This window comes from Rhipicephalus microplus, unplaced genomic scaffold (genome assembly GCF_043290135.1).
Source record: "Rhipicephalus microplus isolate Deutch F79 unplaced genomic scaffold, USDA_Rmic scaffold_24, whole genome shotgun sequence".
Classification (NCBI taxonomy): domain Eukaryota; kingdom Metazoa; phylum Arthropoda; class Arachnida; order Ixodida; family Ixodidae; genus Rhipicephalus; species Rhipicephalus microplus.
In genome coordinates this window covers 5,249,296-5,268,877 of record NW_027464597.1, presented here as the reverse complement: position 1 = coordinate 5,268,877, position 19,582 = coordinate 5,249,296, and positions in this window count along the sequence as shown.

Sequence of the window (19,582 nt, the reverse complement as noted above, 5' to 3'; positions counted from 1 at the left end):
GCAGCGAGCGATGGAATGAAACATGATAGATGTAACCTTAAGGGACACGGACCGCGCAGAGTGGACCAGGAAATAAACCAGGGTTAAGGGTATCATAGTTGAAATCAAGAGGACATGGACATGGGCCGGGCACTCAGCACGTGGGCAGGATAATCGCTGGTCATTAAGGGTAACAGCCACTGTCTGGTATCTCAACGAAGGCAAACGCACGAAGGGGAGACAAAGCTAGGTGGGCGAATGAGATTAGAAAAGTTCGCAGGTATAACGTACGTGACAGCACAAAGCACAAGACTGGATTGATTGGGGGATCTTGGAAGAGGCCTAGAGGCCTTTGCTTTGCTTTGCGCGTAGTTAGGCTGATAATAATAATGATGATGACACATGTACTCCTATGATACAGGTGTCATGTCTAAGTCACCTGTATGCTTAAGTACCTTCCCGTGAAGTCTGTCTACGTAGCACTAGCCCGGGCTACCCATGTTTCTGTTGGCATCGTTACGAAACACAGAACAATTCGTTAAATAAAACACACGCACTGTTTAACATACCTCTGTGTGTCTATTTGTATATATCTTTAGCGAAATTTTGAAATGCTTCGCTCAATTAAAACATTACACCAAGTCACCTTCTCGATGCACGCTTCCCATAACGTCCGTTGCCGTGATACATGGGACCTGCAGCTTTTTTACACAGACAGACAGACAGACAGACAGACAGACAGACAGACAGACAGACAGACAGACAGGCAGGCAGGCAGGCAGGCAGGCAGGCAGGCAGGCAGGCAGGCAGGCAGGCAGGCAGCCAGGCAGGCAGGCAGGCAGGCAGGCAGGCAGGCAGGCAGGCAGGCAGACAAAAACTCAAGCTTAAAATGTATATGATTATGCATGGTGATTTGCAGTCGCACACTACAACATTCCGAAGACGCCACGTCCTGACGAGTGGAGCACGGAAGATGATCGCGTCCGCAACTAAATACTTAAATACTCCCGCTTTTGCACTGGGAAATGTACTTAAAGGTGCAGTCACCAGTCATCGAGGTCGTGACGTATGTCTGGAGAGCGCGCTCACTGGAGCAGGTTTTTGTGCATGCTCCTTTGAGGAGGCAGGGCCTCAGAGTGCCTGAGTTGCACCCAACTATAGGAGCTACTTGAAACAAAAGCCCTGATGAATAAACAAAACATCTTGCTCGTGTACTCTCCTTCATGCAGCGTGCATCGAAAAGTCCAAGTCCAGAGGGAAGGCACGTCTGACGTGGCCACAGCGGAGAAAGCGAGGGACCAACGGCAATGTCGAGAATGGAGACGCCGCTCCCTCGGCTCAAGCAATGTCAAAGAAGCAAGAACGGATTGATGACGCATCCACAAAGAAGCGAATCAGCGTAGTTCACAGGGCTCTATCAGGTACGACCTTCTCTGGTCTTCTAAATAAACGCTGAACTTGACCAAACTTTCAGGAGCTCTACATTCGCAGTTATAATACGTAACACAGGTGAAGAATGTCTGTCTGTCTGTCTGTCTGTCTGTCTGTCTGTCTGTCTGTCTGTCTGTCTGTCTGTCTGTCTGTCTGTCTGTCTGTCTGTCCGTTGAACACTCCAAGTACCGCCATCTCGTGTCTTTTCATCACACATTTATCATACAGATAAATATAGATATAGATTTCCGGGGCGTAAGAAGCTTCGCCCCTGAAATCATTCGCTGCATCTCCAAGCACCACGACACTCTTTTTATAGTGTTCCTTACACCCACGTTTACATTCAAAACAACAACCTGAAAATATTTGGAATTCCTGTCAGTACTCTCATAAAAAATATTTTATTAATCGCGGCGAATTTGCCACCGCTAACGAAAAAACCTAATTGTTTACAATATTATATAAACCGCAATTCTAAAGGTCCACACCGCATGGAGGATAATGTCTCCCTCAGAGGTATCAGCGGTGCCACCCAAAACGTAATCAGCTTGTTTAGCATTCCAGTGCTGCCTTCTCCCCTTCTGGTATGGTTTTGGTGGAGGCCGGAGCAACTGGTAAGACCAGAATGAAATCCTCCGACATCGACGGGCTCTCCGCGGCTTTCCCGCTAGAGCCTAGCACACATGCCGTGGTATCGTGAAGGAGTCGGATCCTTTTGTTAGCTTTACCGAGATGCGCGAAGAATATACGTCTTGCTCAGGCATGACTCACCGATATTCTATAGCGAAATTTCTAAAGCGTGTCGTTGCTGTTCGCTGCATTTCTCACCTCGTACATTTGGACACAAATACCTGAACAGTAAAGACTTTTAGGCTAGTAGGTTCGTCACATTCTGCGAATCGGGTGCGCAATCTGCTTTCTACCTCGGGGGCTGTGTCTTCAATGAATACAACCGAAAGGTATACATTGCCATCGGCCTGGGCGTTGCTTTCGCGGCATTACATTACGCAGTCGGGGAACAATCCACCCCTGTGTTTCGCGCGATGATTGACGCGTCAAAGGTTTTGAGCAAGGCCGACTGCCGCCACGTTTGGTACCCTAGTAGGAAGCGATGCGTTCGTTTATGCAATCGAGGAGGGAAATTCTGAGTGAGCTGGAAGATTCGCATGCTACTTGCTTGTTTTCTCCTCGTACAGTTTAGCACACCACTTGTCTGTTCTAATATTGCCAACTAGTAGCTAAGAATTGGCAGTATACATTAGGCTTTCGTTTATTTCAGGACGCGGCGCAATGAATGTATGCCCAATTACCTCTCTTTTCTATATTGACGCACGTGATTACTTTGCTGCAGTTACTATCAAGTTCAATGAGTCGTGCGGTTTGCGGCCTTCCGCAAACCATGACAAAAACTAAAACATATATCCTTGAATAAATGCTGCTGAAAACAAAATGTGCTACATATTTTCTGGTGCAATATTTCATTTATTTATAAGTTATTATTTATTTGAATTTATGTTCTTTAATATAAATTTGTGTTATATATATATATATATGTGTACATATATATATATATATATTGTTACGGTGCGATGCCTTTATTTACAGGAGATGATGAATGCGAGAGTCCAGGGATCTGGCCGATCACTCGTGCCAACCTCGTTCTCCTCTTCTTCCACGCGCCTCCTCAGTACCGTAGCGATTCCCCCTTTGCAGACGATGCCCACCGGGCAAGTTAGGCTTCGTTGCGATGATGATAGCGTTTTAGACGGGCAACATGAACAACGTTGGTCTTGTTTGAGCGGCGGCCAGTTGACAACAGCTGAGATATCACGTACGTGACATCGCTCAGACGTTCCAGGACAACAAACGGACCGGTGTAGTTGGCCAGAAACTTTTGGCAGAGGTCGCGCTTGCGAAGCGGCGTCCAAAGCCACACCAAATCCCCTTTCTCAAACCATACGTGCCGGTGACTTCTGTCGTAACGGTTCTTGGAGCGTTTCTGTGAGACGGAAGTTTGAAGACAGGGGATGCGCCGGGCGCCCCGCCGCGGTGCTCTAGTGGCTAAGGTACTCGGCTGCTGACCCGCAGGTCGCGGGATCAAATCCCGGCTGCGGCGGCTGCATTTCCGATGGAGGCGGAAATGTTGTAGGCCCGTGTACTCAGATTTGGGTGCACGTTAAAGAACCCCAGGTGGTCGAAATTTCCGGAGCCCTCCACTACGGCGTCTCTCATAATCATATGGTGGTTTTGGGACGTTAAACCCCACATATCAATCAATCAATCGATGCGCCGGGCCTCTTCTGTGCGGCAAATGGTTTCGGCGAGAGTAGGTTGATCAGTATCGGAAAAAGGAAGGATAGTGTCAAGAGCTGTGCGGGGTTGGCGTGCGTAGAGCAGATAAAATGGACTGTATCTCGTTGTTTCGTGCTGTGCAGTGTTGTAGGTGAAAGTTACAAATGGCAAAATCGCGTCCCATGTTTTGTGTCGAGAATCAACATACATGGAAATCATGTTGACGAGAGTCCTATTTGTTCGTTCCGTCAAACCATTAGCCTGCGGGTGATACGGGGTAGTGTGGCGAAAATGGCACGAAGCAAGACGAAGGAGGTCTTCAACTACATCGGCAACAAATTGCCGCCCGCGATCACTGATGATGACACGGGGGGATTCATGGCGTAATATAACGTGTGACAGCATGAACTGTGAAACTTGAGTGGCCGTTGCCGCAGGAATCGCCGCAGTTTCGGCGTAACGTGTGAGGTGGTCAACGCCCACAATAATCCATCGGTTGCCGTTCGTTGATCGCGGAAAAGGGCCGAGCAGGTCAACACCTACGACGTCAAATGGTGAACTCGGGGGTGCTATGGGATGAAGTAGTCCGGCTGGCGGAGTTGCAGGACGCTTGTGGCGTTTGCATCGCTCGCAGCTCGCAACGTATGCAGTCACACTTTTACGCATCTTCGGCCAGAATAAGCGTTCTTGCGTGCGATAAAATGTCCTAGAAAAACCCATATGGCCAGATGTTGGCTAGTCGTGCATTGCTCGAATTACGTGTTGTCGAAGACTTGTAGGCACAACTAGAAGGCTACACCCAGAAGTAGGCGAGGGCCTACGCCGGAATAATTCTTTTTGTAAAGAACGCCATCCTTTACGACGGAACCACGTTGACCGTTCGTTCCGGAAATAAATAAAGAAGCGAGACTGTTGTCATTGCGTTGCTCTGCTCGAAAAGTTGTTAGGTCAGGAAAGGGAGTATCCACTACAGCCAAACATTCATCAAAGTTGTCAGCGTCACACTCGGTTGTCGAAAGGGGAAGTCGTGAAAGGCAATCGGCGTCGGCATGACGACGACCGCTCTTGTAACAGACTTCAAAGTCGTGTTCTTGCAATCGTAACGCCCAACGAGCAAGACGACCAGATGGGTCCTGTAGTCCAGTGAGCCAACATAAAGAATGGTGGTCCGTGACAATCGAGAATCGGCGTCCATAGATATAAGGGCGAAACTTGTGCACGGTGAATATGACCGCGAGACATTCCTGCTCTGTGACAGTATAGTTTCGCTCCGGTTTACTTAAACAGTGACTGGCATAGGCAACGACGTGTTCAGCAGCTCCATGGCGTTGGACTAAGATGGCGCCAATATCCACACCACTGGCGTCGGTATGAACTTCTGTGGCAGCAGATGGGTCATAGTGGCGAAGTACGGGCCCTGACGTAAGAACAAACTTGAGTTGCGAAAAAGACGACTCGCATTCTGCTGACCACCGAAAAGGTGCGTTCTTGTTGAGTAGGGACGTCAAAGGGTAAGCGAGGTCGGCGAACCTGGGCACGAAGCGACGGAAGTACGAGCATAGGCCCAAAAAGCTTCGCAACTCTCGTACCGAGTGAGGTTGTTTGAAGCTGCTGACTGCTGCGGCTTTCTGGGGGTCGGGTCGAGCGTTATGCTTGTCCACCAGGTGACCCAGAACGAGAGTCTCACGGCTGCCAAAGTGACACTTCGAGAGTGAGCTTAGCTTTTTCAAGGCAAGTGATAACAATGTCTAGACGATGGTTGCGTTCATCGAATGTACGGCCAAAAATTATGTCATCCAGGTAGCAAAGACAAACTTCCCACTTTAGTCCACGTAACACAGAGTCCATGAAGCGCCCAAACGTGGCTGGAGCATTGCATAAGCCAAACGGCATTACATTGAATTCAAATAGACCATCTGGGGTTATGAAGGCCGTTTTCTTTTTGTCATTCGGGTGCATGGGGATTTGCCAATAACCAGATCTCAAATCCACGGAGGAGAAGTACGATGCCGAATGTAAACAATCGATGACATCATCAATCCTGGGAAGCGGGTAGACATCCTTTTTAGTAACAAAGATGAGCCGTCTGTAATCCACGCAGAATCGCCATGTACCATCCTTCTTTCGGACAAGAATCACAGGGGCAGCCCAAGGGCTACACGACTTTTGTATGACCTTTTCTTTAACATCTCTTCTACCTGTTGAGTAATGACCTTGCGCTCCGCAGATAAGACACGGTATGGTTTCTGCCGGATAGGGTGAGCGGATCCTGTGTCAATCCCATGGCGAGTACGCGACTCGGGTACACTTATTTGCTCTTCATTCTGCGCAAAGTCAAATATAGTAGCGTGCTTCGCAAGAACTTCGACCAAAGCTTGATGTTTTCCTGATGATAGCGACTTGTTTACTATACTCAGAAAGTTGGCTTCTGTGTGGTACGTTGCACGAATAGGATCTACGCTCTCGTCGATTAAAGATGCAAAAAAACTGGTCGCATTTTGTTCGAAGAGGGCGAGTCGCATTCCGCAGGGTAGCATGACAGGTTCATTTGAATAGTTCAACACCCATAAGATTGATCGCCTATCACTGATCGACAGAAGACAATGTGGAACGAGCACATTTTTCTTGGCGCAGTGTAGAGGAATGGGCCCCACAAGAACATCAAACTTTCCGGTGTCCGAGGCAGAGGCGTCAACGCGTACGGTCTTCATCGAGTTGGACGGCAAGACAACATCCTCAATGACGGTGATAGATCCTTGACAGCATCTAGGATCGTCAGTAAATGCCGATAGCAGAATCTCGCCAGCACCACAATCTACAGTAGCCCCGCACTCGCGTATAAAATCGATGCCCAAGATGATGCCATGGATGGAGCTGGTCAGGACGGCGAATTCATCCTCGAAGACCTTGTCACCCAAAGTGACACTAACAACACACACACCGATTGGGCACATTGTCTCCCCGCTCACTGCACGAAATGATGCACAACTGTCCCAGCGAAACATCACTTTATGTCCTAGCCGCAATTTGAAGTCAAGACTCATCGCTGCAACAGCTGCTCCAGTATCTATCAAAGCCATCGCAGGAAGTCCATCAATAAGCACGGGGGCCCTATTTTGCGTCATAAAAACGGGTGGAGGCATAGGCGGATGTAGTGACAAATGTTCGGCGACCTCACCTCCATTGGCCGCACCACCTAGTTTCCCGGAGGCGGGGAGGTGACGCGTCGACCAGGAGATGGGGAACGGAACCGGCGTGTTGTGGGGGGCGTCAAGCTTCGCACGGAGGAAGGCGAGTCGTTGCGTAAACTCCGGTGGAAATGGCGTCCTACATGTGCATCACTGTGGGTCATTTGCTGGAAGCAGTCCTCAACGTATGCATCCCGCATTGAACGCATACCACCGCGCCAGTGGTTTTGTCGAGAAGAAGCTGAGGATCCCTCGAAGTAGCGCTGCTGGGGGCGACGCCTTTGACCACAGAATCGCGCCACATGTCCACGGAAACCGCAGTTATAGCACACAGGGGCCTCACGCACGTCGCCAAACCTTCCACGAAGCGCCATGTGCCCATGATCGTCCCACGAAGACACCATTGTAGGTGGTTGGCGGGAGGGGTTCTGGAAACCACGGCGATGATGTAAGTTGTCGGTTGGGGGCTCTGGTGCTCTTGATTGGGGCACATAATATAGCGTGGCATGAACCGCAGCACACATTGCGTCGTATGGCGGGGAGGTGTTGATAGCAGGTGCTCTCGGCGGGTTGACAGCATCACGTCGTCCAAGTTCTTCGCGTACGATTTGCCTGATCATTGAGGCAAGATCACAGGAGGATGTTGGAGGGACGTCGACACTTGCAACGGTGGTGACGTTGGCAAGTCTACCAAGTTTGGGAGTGATGCGTCTAGCCTTCAGGGTCTCAAACGGGCGGCAGTATTGTATTACGTCCGCTACAGACGCCAAGGTATCCTTGCCGATGAGGAAATTGTAGACATCCTCAGCAACCCCTTTGAGAAGATGCCCTACCTTGTCATCTTCTTTCATGCGTGGGTCTACAGACTTGCACTATTTTCAGAATCTCTTCAATGTACGTTGTGCATGTTTCACCGGGGACTTGAGCACGCTGCATCAAAGTTTGCTCTGCGCGCTTCTTCTTCATCAATGGGTCCCCGAAGCAGCTCGCTATTTCTTTCTCAAACGCTTCCCAGGTCGTTATTGTTTCTTCGTGGTTTTCAAACCACACCAACGCCGTCCTTTGAAGAAACAATCCGACGTTGGACAACCGGGAGGCCGCATACCAACAGTTGTATTTACTCACACGGTTGAAGTGTTTCAGCCATTTGTCGACATCTTCTCCGACCCTCCCAGAGAAGCTTCGTGGTACCATGTGTCGGGGCCACGTAGCGCCAGAAGAAGAGTGCGTGGTGTCGCCGTCAGCAATCGGATCCATAGAGTGCGGTGGTAGGCCAGCTAGTCGGCGGCTTCAGCGTAGTTCTTGAGGTAAGCTTCCGTGATCGTTCGCCTTGGATCGCTCCGCTGCACCCCGCTCCTTGCACCAATCTTGTTACGGTGCGATGCCTTTATTTACAGGAGATGATGAATGCCAGAGTCCAGGGATTGTTGTTGTTGTTGTTGTTGTTGTCGTTGTCGTTGTTGTCGTTGTTGTTGTTGTTGTTGTTGTTGTTGTTGTTGTTGTTGTTGTTGTTGTTGTTGTTGTTGTTGTTGTTGTTGTTGTTGTTGCCCTGTGCAAATGGCTCGTACCCAAAGAAGGGCATTGGCTGATTATAAGATGAATTTGCCCTAAACGTTCAGCAATGCGTCATTCCTACAAATTTTGTGTAACTTAATTTTGATTTGAAATACCGATATCAAGTTTGCAGATAAAAAGGAAAGTAGTGAGACAGTAATTTAGCAAGAAAATCGTTTAGTCGCAGTGATGTATTCTTGAACGGCGAATAAAACATTCCTGTGGCTGAAACCCAGTGTAGAGGCTCCAAATGAAAGATCAGGTTGTGATAGTTGCAAGCCCAGTCTTTGAAGAGGTGGTGCTAGTATGCTTTGCCTGAATAAATTGAAACGGCGACAATGTAATAAAAAATGACTGATCGTTTCCTCTTGATTACAGTAAATTCCCATAGGGGAACTCAATATGCCTGATCTATGCAAGGAAAAATTGAGGAAGGTAACGCGGCAACGAAATTTCATGATGACAACTTCCATCATCCTTCAATTAGTGAGTTCACTGCGCCAGGAAAATAACAAGTGTTTGTACTCTGGAGAAGCCGTCAGTGCAAGGTCAGATAAATTATGCCTGATTTTAAGTGTGCAGAATCTCGCCACCGTAATGTATACTGTATGAGGGAAAATAGAAATAATTGGTGTCGAAAGGGATACCTTCGCAAGAGAATCAGCTATTTCGTTTAACAACAAACCTTTGTGCCCTGGTGTCCAGATTAAATGAATACTTCGGAGATGACAGGGAATCAATGATTTAAAAAGTTTCACTATAGGTAAGTGACCAGATGCGGACAAAGAAGAGCACACTGATAATGAATCAGTTATGACTGCTACGACTGGAATGGAAATATTTACCTTTCGCAAAGCTAACATTATTGCCATGAATTCAGCCAGAAAGACAGGAAGAAAATTTGGTAAGCGAAATGAAAATAACCAATCAAGTACGGGGCAATGTATTCCCACGCCTGATTTTTCATGTGATTGAGATGCGTCCGTTGCTATAATGACATTTTTTGGCAGATTACTTAAATGTTCCTGCAATAAACCATTTAAAATGCCTGTAGGTAATAGCTTAGCGTGATTTGGGAAGATATCATGGTGAACGATTTCCGGAGAATTTTGTTGCTCAGTTAAAGGAATCAGATCACGAACTTGTTTATTTAGAGGCTCAAGTAACGATTGAACAAATACTATTTGTGGTTTGTGGAAACGGGGCCAATGCACGGAGAAGAATAGGTCAGGATTGGAAATAAAAATAATTTGTTCAGGGTTAAACGGTGCTTCATATAGTCGTAAAAGGTCTGCACAGTAAGAATGTTAAAGCGACATAATAAGGTTGGTATTCGTGCTTCAAGGTATAACACTGCATTTGCAGTATACTTTGGAAGTCCTAAGCAGAGCCGTAAACCCTATCTTTCCAACAGAACGAGCGGCCGAAGTTCGTAGGCTGGCGCACCAGAAAAAAGAATGCAGCCAAACTTCAACACAGGTCGGACATACATTTTATATATAATCAAAAGTGCCTTTCTTCTCATACCTGATCTACACTTGCTCAACCTCCGCAATACGCCCATCGCGCGTACTGCTTTTGTAGTGATGTATTCAATGTGAGGGCGCCAATTAGATGTTCATTATACATAACTCCAAGATACTTTAATGGTTGTACTTGTGGGATATCTTGAAGCTTGTAATTAATAGATATGTGCACGGGATCTTTGATAGGAAAAACGAAAATAGCACATTTACCGGTATTCAGGTTCAACATCAATCCATCCAGCCAATGTTCTATTTCATTAAGGTATGCTTGCAAGATAGTGTAGAGACAGTGGATGTCATGTGTCATAGCAAAGAAAGCAATGTCACTGGCATAAACATAGGTTTTCACATCTGGATGAACGGGGATGGTACTAAGCAATATGTTGAATAAAACCGGGGAAAGTACTGACCCCTGAGGTACACCTCGGGTTTGCTTGTGCTTACAGGAAGAGAAACCGCCTTGATAACAATAGAATTCTCTTCTACTTAAAAATTCTGTCACCCATGCTACTATATAAGGTGGAAGTCCATGACTCCATAACTGATTAGTCAAGATACAATACTCTACACTATCGTATGCTTTACATATGTCTAACGTTACTAAAGCCCCAAAGTGATTTTTGTGACGGGCAATATGAATACGACTTTCCAGATCTACATGTGCATGCCATAAGGAATATCCAGATCTAAAGCCAATTTGGGAAGAACTCAACAGTTTTTTCTCATTAATAAACCTAATTATACGACCATTAGGTACCATTTCAATAAGTTTTACTACATTAGATGTTAAGGCTATCGGTCGTATGTTGTCTAAATTATAGCCTGCCCCCTGTTTCCTAAGCAATGGTATAATTTTCGCAATCTTCCATTCAGAAGGGATCCATGCTCTTCTAAGGGAATAATTGACGAGACCTAACCGATCATTCGGATATTCCCTGTGAAGTATTTTTAGCATTGTATTTGTTATTCCATCGGAGCCTGGTGCTGCATTTTGCAATCTTTCCATAGCCTGATTTAATTCGGAAGTCGATATTTCTGTGTAGTCATAGATGGTTGTTGTGTAAGCCGAATTAGGAAGATGCGTTGCGAACTTGTTTTCTAATTCTTTAGCCAACTGATTCAATGATTCCTGTAGTTCCTGTGAGGTGTGAACTACTGAGTCAACGTTTCCTGGTATAGGGGTCTTCTTCTCACCACGAAGGAAATTGAATAAAGCACGTTCGTTATTTGATTTAGACAGGTACTCGAAATGTTCTTGGTCATATTGCTCTTTCGCTCGCGATACAGTGCGTTTAAATGTTGCCGCAATGAACTGATAATCCTTCCAATTTTTTGGACTCTGATTACATATAAGTCTTTTCCATGCAGCTTTTCTTCTTCTATAATCTCGTGTGCACTCATTATTCCACCATCTACTAGGTTGGGCACTTTTGGATGACAACGAAGCAATTACAAATTCTGAAGTGTTCTTGGAGATTTTTAAAGCAGAACAGAGATTTCTGCCGGGGTCTTCGTTTTGACCACTGGACACTGCCCTAATGTTGGAACGCAAGCAGTCTTTAAATTTTTTGTAATTGATCAATGTTTTCTCTGTCCTTTCAATGGATTTCACAGCACATGAGATTTCAAAGTATACAGGAAGATGGTCACTGTTGGAAGAGAAATCAATTGTTTTCCGAGACTTTATTGAAACACTTGGGCTGCAAAACGTGAGATCTAATACCGATCGTGTCCGTCCGCGAATAAATGTAGGCTGTCTATCGTTTAGGCAGGTAAGGTTTCTATTAATCATCTAATCCCACAGAAGGGTACCAGAAGGGTCTGTTCGAAATCCCCATGAAACATGATGTGAGTTGAAATCACCAGTCAGAAGGAAATCATTCTTGCAATTAGCTAAGGCAGTATCTAATTGTTGAGTATTATGCAAACCCGTTGGAAAAAATGCGTTTTTAAGTGAAAAAGGGTGGTGCCCTGGCAGACAGAGGTCTATTGCCAAAATTTCACAGTCTGTGGACATAAGCTGAAAAGCTATGCTCGCTGTGCGGCAAAATTTATTCGAGACTAGTATAATTAGACTAGTGATGGACGGTCGAACCGAAATGCTCTAAAATTGTTTAAATTATAATTCTTAACATGCTTAAGCTAGGTTTCTTGTAGTAAGATTATATCCGGATATAACTGATTAATTAAGCAAAGTAAATCAGTAGAAGCAAAAATCAAAGACCTACAATTCCACTGTAGTACTTTCAAGGTATCTATGTTGACGAGCGAAACACTTCAGCAACGGCAGCTTCTAAAATACTCTCCTTAATAAGTGCACTGGCATTTTCGCTGCCCTTTTTGGGTTTTGTGTTTGGGCAAGGAGATTTTAAAGGAGATCCAGTGCGCTTCAGACGCCTGAAATCTTGGCATACGTCGATTTCATTCTGATCCTCCGCGTGGGTCGACGTAGAAGGTACGGACAAAATTGGGGTTTTCTCCTCTCGGGATTGCCGCTGTGGGGCTAAATTCGGTATCTCTTCCACTGCACAATGTGCCGACTTGGCCATCGGTACTGCTACTGCAGAAGCCAGCTGTGTCATCTGTGAGCAAAACACTTCAGAGATGCACTCACTGACGCTCGTAACTACGTGTTCCAGCGCTTTCGACATCGCCTTTTCTACTGCAGCCTCAATAGGATCAAGAATCTTCGTCTCACTTAGTTGTTCGTGCCTCGACGTGACTCCGGCATATCCAAAGGCCCTATTCTTCACAACTGCTATTGCTTCTCGCCGCGAGCAACGACTTCTGTCCATGATTTCAAGAAGTTGCGTTTCATTAGACCTTGCGGTGCAGTTCAGATAATCGGCCGCGTGATTTCCTGCACAGAGGCAGCACTTTTCGGTTTCGGCGTTGCACTCATTCGATGGGTGGGTATCGCCACAGATGCGACAACGTGAATTTGATTTACAGCCCCCTGCAATGTGACCAAAACGCCAACAGTTTTGACATTGGAGAGGACGAGAAGCGAGACGTTCGACTCTAAAAATGAGCGGCCATATTTTCAACTCAGATGGACAGGAAGTGCCGGCAAAGGTAGCTATAACCAACTCAGTGGGGACTTTCTCACCGTTAACTAATCGGTTGCATCGGTACACAGCTATGACCCCAGCATCAGACAGCTTTTCCAGAGTCTCAGTGGGCGTTAATGTAGAGTCGACTTCTCGTACAATTCCCTTAGTGCACGCTAATTGAGGCGGGATAAATGCACTCACCGGGACCGAAGCAAATGTCTTGCATTTTAGTATGTCAGAAACGCACGAAGGATCTGACGATCTGCATACCAAACCACCTCTTCCGAACTGACGAACATCACTTATCAGCTGAAAGTGCGGCGTCATGGCCTGCAACTCCACCTGGATCGCCTTCGGGTTGTTGAGCCTAATAAATTCACCACTCGAGGGCACCAGCGCAACAGGGATGCTGCCAACACCACTGCGGAAAAAATATTCCAATGGCGATTCATCATTAGGCTCTTGTGCGCATGTTTATGCGCATGTTTATGCGCATAAACACTCTTATGCGCATAACACTCTTATGCGCATAAACACTCTTATGCGCATGTTTATGCGCATGTTAAACACTCTTATGCGCATGTTTGGCGTCACGTAGCACGTGAACTTATTATGAGCGGGCAGCTGATTAATTGTCCCTCTTATACAACCTAAACACACCAAGTCTGCCAGTACGAGACCCTCGTTCAATGAAATAAAGAAAGAGTGTTTTCACACTCGTCGTATGGCTTATAGATGGCGCTGACTGTCACTCCTACTTCTAAATTCACATATAAACCCAAAAAAGTGGATGGAGGGAAGGCCGCTGTGCTAGCTCAGTGGTTTGAGCATTGAACGCGTTATTCGAAGGTCGTAGGTTCAATTCCTGCTCACGGCTGGTTATTTTTTCATCCATTTTTCTTTCTTCTTATTTACATTCCATTGGTTCTAATAACTTCCCCTGTACATTCCTTGGCATTACTGTCTGTTAAATTTCATTGATATTGTGTCAAAACACGGAAAAACGAGCCCTTAGGTATACACTTCTTTCCCTTATATATATATATATATATATATATATATATATATATATATATATATATATATATATATGTGTGTGTGTGTGTGTGTGTGTGTGTGTGTGTGTGTGTGTGTGTGTCCTAATTGTCTCTTTTGTAAAGCCTATGCAGCGAAAAATGGTGCAACCTATATCCAAAGCCACTTGAGTTGGTCAGTTCGTCCTGTGCGTTGTTCAATATATGAGGTGTGGCGGCTTGTTTTGATCGAATCACTTGTAGATTATCTACGAATTGACGTTAAAACGTGTTGGTGGTTTTGAAATAGTATTATATGCAACACATACTTGAACCTATTTCAGTTCGATACAGTCGGGTGCCACTGTATTGCCACGTTCCATTTCCCAAGTTTTTGTTATCGTCCGAAAACACCGCACGATTCTCAGCGCAAACCGCGCCTGCAGTTTTCTAGAAGGTTCCGGACTGTAGTAGATCATTTCGATAAGATCACGCCCACTGTGCGAACGGTACAGATTGCTCTGGAAGCTACGCCACCGCCAGCGATAACGCTAGAACATTCGACGGCAAGAGTATAAATGCCGACGCGCTTCGCCGCTTGTCAGTTGTTGATCGAAGGCCGACGCTCCGTTCGCCGCTATCAGTCCGAGACTGCTATCTGTGCGAGACTGCTGCTGTAATTGGACTTTCAGTTTACCGGGCACAGGTTCGCCCAAATAAACAGTTAAATCCTAACACGAAGTCTCCTGTCTTCGGCCACGTCACGACCCCGTGACATCTGGTGGAGGTGCTGCTTCGTTCATGTACCGGACGCCCCCGTCAAGCCGTGAACCCAGCCCACGTCGCGGAGAAGACACCGACACCAACCAGGAGCAGCGAACAAGCCGCCGACAGCAAGGGCTACCACCGGAATACGGGCCTCTACCAGACAAGGCGCGAAAGACGAAGGCCATGACCGCGACTGCAGCGACAATGACAACCGCAGCGTCCCAGCCCACGATGGTCATGCATCAACCCAGGGAACCACCAATTTTCCATGGGTCATCGTTCGAAGACCCGGAGTCCTGGCTGGAGACATACGACCGTGTGGCCGCCCTCAACCACTGGGACCATGACGAAAAGCTGCGTCGTGTGTTCTTCTATTTGGAAGACACCGCAAGGACTTGGCTTGAAAATCGGGAGTCCACGCTCCGAACGTGGGATGTTTTCTGCGGCGCATTCCTTCAAACGTTCGCGAGCGTCGCTCGCAAAGAGAGGGCCGCTGCTTTATTAGAGACTCGGGTTCAGCTACCAAATGAAAATGTCGCCATTTTCACAGAAGAAATGACCCGACTATTCCGTCACGCTGATCCAGACATGCCTGAGGAGAAAAAAGTTCGTTTCCTCATGCGAGGGGTCAAACAGGAGCTCTTCGCGGGACTGATGAGAAACCCACCGATAACCGTCCAAGAATTTGTAGCAGAAGCGACCACTATCGAAAAGACCCTGGACATGCGCACCAGACAGTATAATCGTCGCCTGACTGCAGACTGCGCTGCTGCTCAAGCCAGTAACTCCGGAGACCTGCGTGAAACGATCCGAGCGATCGTGCGGGAAGAGCTGCGCAAGCTGTTGCCTTCGGCCCAGCCTCAAGTGGATTCAATTGCCGACATTGTGCGAGAAGAAGTTCGGCAATCGCTTCAAATTCCCCACGCACCGCTGCCCGAGCCGGAAGCTATGAGCTACGCCGCTGCTCTGCGCCAAAACGCTCCTCCCCGTCCACGCCAAAACGCCGCCCCATCGCACTTCCGTCGACAGACGCCACCGCCGCCACCACCCCCACCGACGTCATACCGTTCGCCAGCGGCCCAGCGCAGTGCACCGAGGAAGACTGACGTCTGGCGCACCCCTGACCATCGCCCGCTCTGCTACCACTGCGGCGAGGCCGGACACACATACCGCCGTTGCCAGTACCGACAGATGGGACTGCGTGGCTTCGCCGTCAATGCACCGCGTCCACAGCCAGGAGAACGACCACGTGACATCGTCGACTACCTGACAGGAACTCGGTGGACACCACGAAGCCCCTCGCGTTCGCCGTCGCCCAGCCGCCGCACGTCACCGCACCACCGGCAGTACTCTGGCCCAACGCGGGGCCGGTCTCCTAGCCCGTATCCGGGAAACTAAGGGCAGCAACCGGTGGAGGTGCGGTTGCTGTGCGACGAACTACCGAAGATCCTCCGACGCCGACGACGCCGCGACGGAGCTTTCCGAACACAACGCCAGCCAGGCAAAGCCCTGACGGCGAAAGCTCATTTACCGAAGGTGGCCTGACGACGCAGCATGGAAGCAGCGGAACAAGCCGACGCAGCCGTGACCCGACGCCACGCCCTAACTGTAATGCGAGACGGCGAACTAGCGACCTCGACGTTCTTATCGACGGCCACAGTGTGACTGCTCTCGTCGATACTGGAGCCGACTATTCTGTCATCAGTGGGTCGTTCGCCGCGAAGTTAAAGAAAGTTAGGACAGCTTGGAAAGGCCCTGAAATCCGCACAGCCGGAGGTCATCTCGTAACGCCTGCAGGAATCTGCACAGCGAGAGTCACCATTAACGGCCGTATTTATCCTACAGACTTCGTAGTCCTACAGCGTTGCTCGAGAGATGTCATCCTTGGCATGGACTTCTTATGCCTCCATGGTGCTGTCATCAACCTAAAAACAAAGTCGATAACGTTATCCACAGAAGAAGCACTACCGCCGCGCACGCTGTCAGGACACCATGCCTTGAATGTGCTGGAAGAACAAGTCACCATTCCGCCTCGCTCAAGCGTCATTATTTCAGTCGGCGCTCCCAAATCACCTGACTTGGAAGGCGTCGTTGAAGGCAGTCAGCATCTGTTGGTCACCCGAAATATTTGCGTCGCAAGAGGAATTGCAGAGCTGCGGGGAGGCAAAGCAACGGTTTTGCTCACGAATTTCAGCAATGAGTACAAACATGTGAACAAAGGAACAACGGTCGCATACATCGAAGAAATTGTCGAAGCCACCAGTGCTTTCGCCCTCGCCGATTCTGCGGAACCTGCTCAGAGGAACCAAGCCCCTCCCATAGCTTTCGACGTCAATCCCAGACTTCCGAACGATAAGCAAGAACAGCTCAAGGCCCTGCTCCTGCAATACGAAGATTGCTTTTCGTCGTCATCGAAAATTCGGCAGACCCCAATCACGAAACATCGCATCATAACCGAAGAAAATGCCAGACCACTCCGTCAGAGTCCGTACAGGGTTTCGACGCGAGAACGTGAGGCCATGAAGAGACAAGTTGATGAAATGCTGCGGGATGACATTATCCAGCCGTCCAAGAGTCCATGGGCATCCCCCGTGGTGTTAGTGAAGAAAAAGGATGGGACCCTACGTTTCTGCGTCGATTATCGCCGCCTGAACAAAATCACAAGAAAGGACGTGTATCCCCTCCCGCGAATAGACGACGCACTTGATCGGCTCCATAACGCCAAGTACTTTTCGTCAATGGACCTTAAGACTGGCTGTTGGCAAATCGAAGTCGACGAAAGAGACCGAGAGAAGACGGCGTTCATAACACCGGACGGCCTCTTCGAGTTTAAGGTGATGCCCTTCGGCCTTTGCTCAGCGCCTGCGACGTTTCAACGCGTTATGGATACAGTACTGGCAGGATTGAAGTGGCAGACTTGCCTTGTGTACTTGGACGACGTCGTCGTGTTTTCCTCGAGTCTCGACGAGCATCTTCGGCGCCTTGAAGCTGTACTTCAAGCCATCAAGACTTCCGGACTCACACTGAAGCCAGAAAAGTGCAGATTTGCGTATGAGGAGCTCTTGTTTCTGGGGCACGTTATCAGCAAGTCTGGAGTTCGTCCCGATCCACGGAAAACAGCCGCCATCGCCGACTTCCCGCCGCCCACTGACAAGAAAGCCGTGCGCCGATTTCTGGGCCTGTGTGCCTATTATAGGCGGTTCGTGAAAAACTTCGCCCGCATCGCCGATCCTCTCACTAACCTTACCAAGGCCGACGTGGAGTTTAAGTGGGAAACGCCGCAGGAACACGCTTTCCAGGAGCTTAAACATCGCCTCCAGACGCCTCCGTTACTCGCCCATTTCGACGAATTCGCTGAGACAGAAATACATACTGACGCAAGCAGCATAGGTCTTGGCGCCGTTCTTGTGCAGAGGGCTGACGGACTTGAAAGGGTTATTAGTTACGCCAGCCGGTCGCTGTCCAAAGCAGAAGCAAATTATTCCACAACAGAAAAGGAGTGCCTCGCCATCATCTGGGCTACGTCGAAATTTCGCCCCTACCTCTACGGCAGGCCCTTCAAAGTTGTGAGCGACCACCACGCACTGTGTTGGCTAGCCACCTTGAAGGACCCCTCAGGTCGCCTCGCACGATGGAGCCTGAGACTTCAAGAATATGACATTACTGTCATTTACAAGTCCGGCAAAAAACACTCTGACGCCGACTGTCTCTCTCGTGCGCCTGTCGACCAACCGCTACCCGACGACCCGGATGACGACTACTTCTTAGGAACGATAACTACCGACGACTTCGCTGAACGACAGAGGGCCGACCCGGAACTTAAGGCCCTAATAGAATACCTCGAAGGCAGGACCGCCGAAGTCCCGAAGATATTCAAGCGCGCACTTGCGTCGTTCTTTCTACGAAACGGTCTTCTACAAAAGAAAAACTTTTCACCGCTTCGAGCTAAGTACCTTCTTGTGGTGCCTTCAGCTCTGCGACCAGAACTCCTGCAGGCCCTTCACGACGATCCGACGGCAGGGCACCTCGGTGTTTCTCGCACGCTCGCGAGGATACAAGAAAGGTACTACTGGCCACGTCTTACCACCGACGTCACTCGTTATGTGAGAACATGCCGGGACTGTCAGCGACGCAAGACACCGCCGACAAGGCCAGCGGGACTTCTGCAGCCAATTGATCCACCTTGCCGACCTTTCCAGCAGATTGGTATGGACCTACTGGGGCCGTTCCCGACGTCGGCTTTCGGAAACAAGTGGATCGTGGTAGCTACCGACTACCTCACCCGCTACGCCGAGACAAAAGCCCTGCCAAAAGGCAGTGCATCCGAAGTAGCTAAATTCTTTGTCGAAAATATCGTCCTACGTCATGGCGCCCCAGAGGTCCTTATCACCGACAGAGAAACGGCATTCACTGCCGACTTAACTCAAGCAATCTTGGCATACAGCCAAACAAACCACCGCCGGACGACAGCGTACCACCCACAGACCAACGGCCTCACCGAGCGGCTTAACAAGACGATCGCCGACATGCTGTCAATGTACGTCGATGTCGAACACAAGACGTGGGACGCCATTCTTCCGTATGTGACCTTCGCATACAACACGGCGGTGCAGGAGACGACGCAGATATCGCCATACAAATTGGTCTACGGAAGGAGCCCGGCAACGACGCTCGATGCCATGTTACCCAACGTCACCGACGAAGAAAACCTCGATGTGAGCGAGTACCTTCAACGCGCCGAAGAAGCCCGACAACTTGCGCGTCTCCGTATCAAGAAT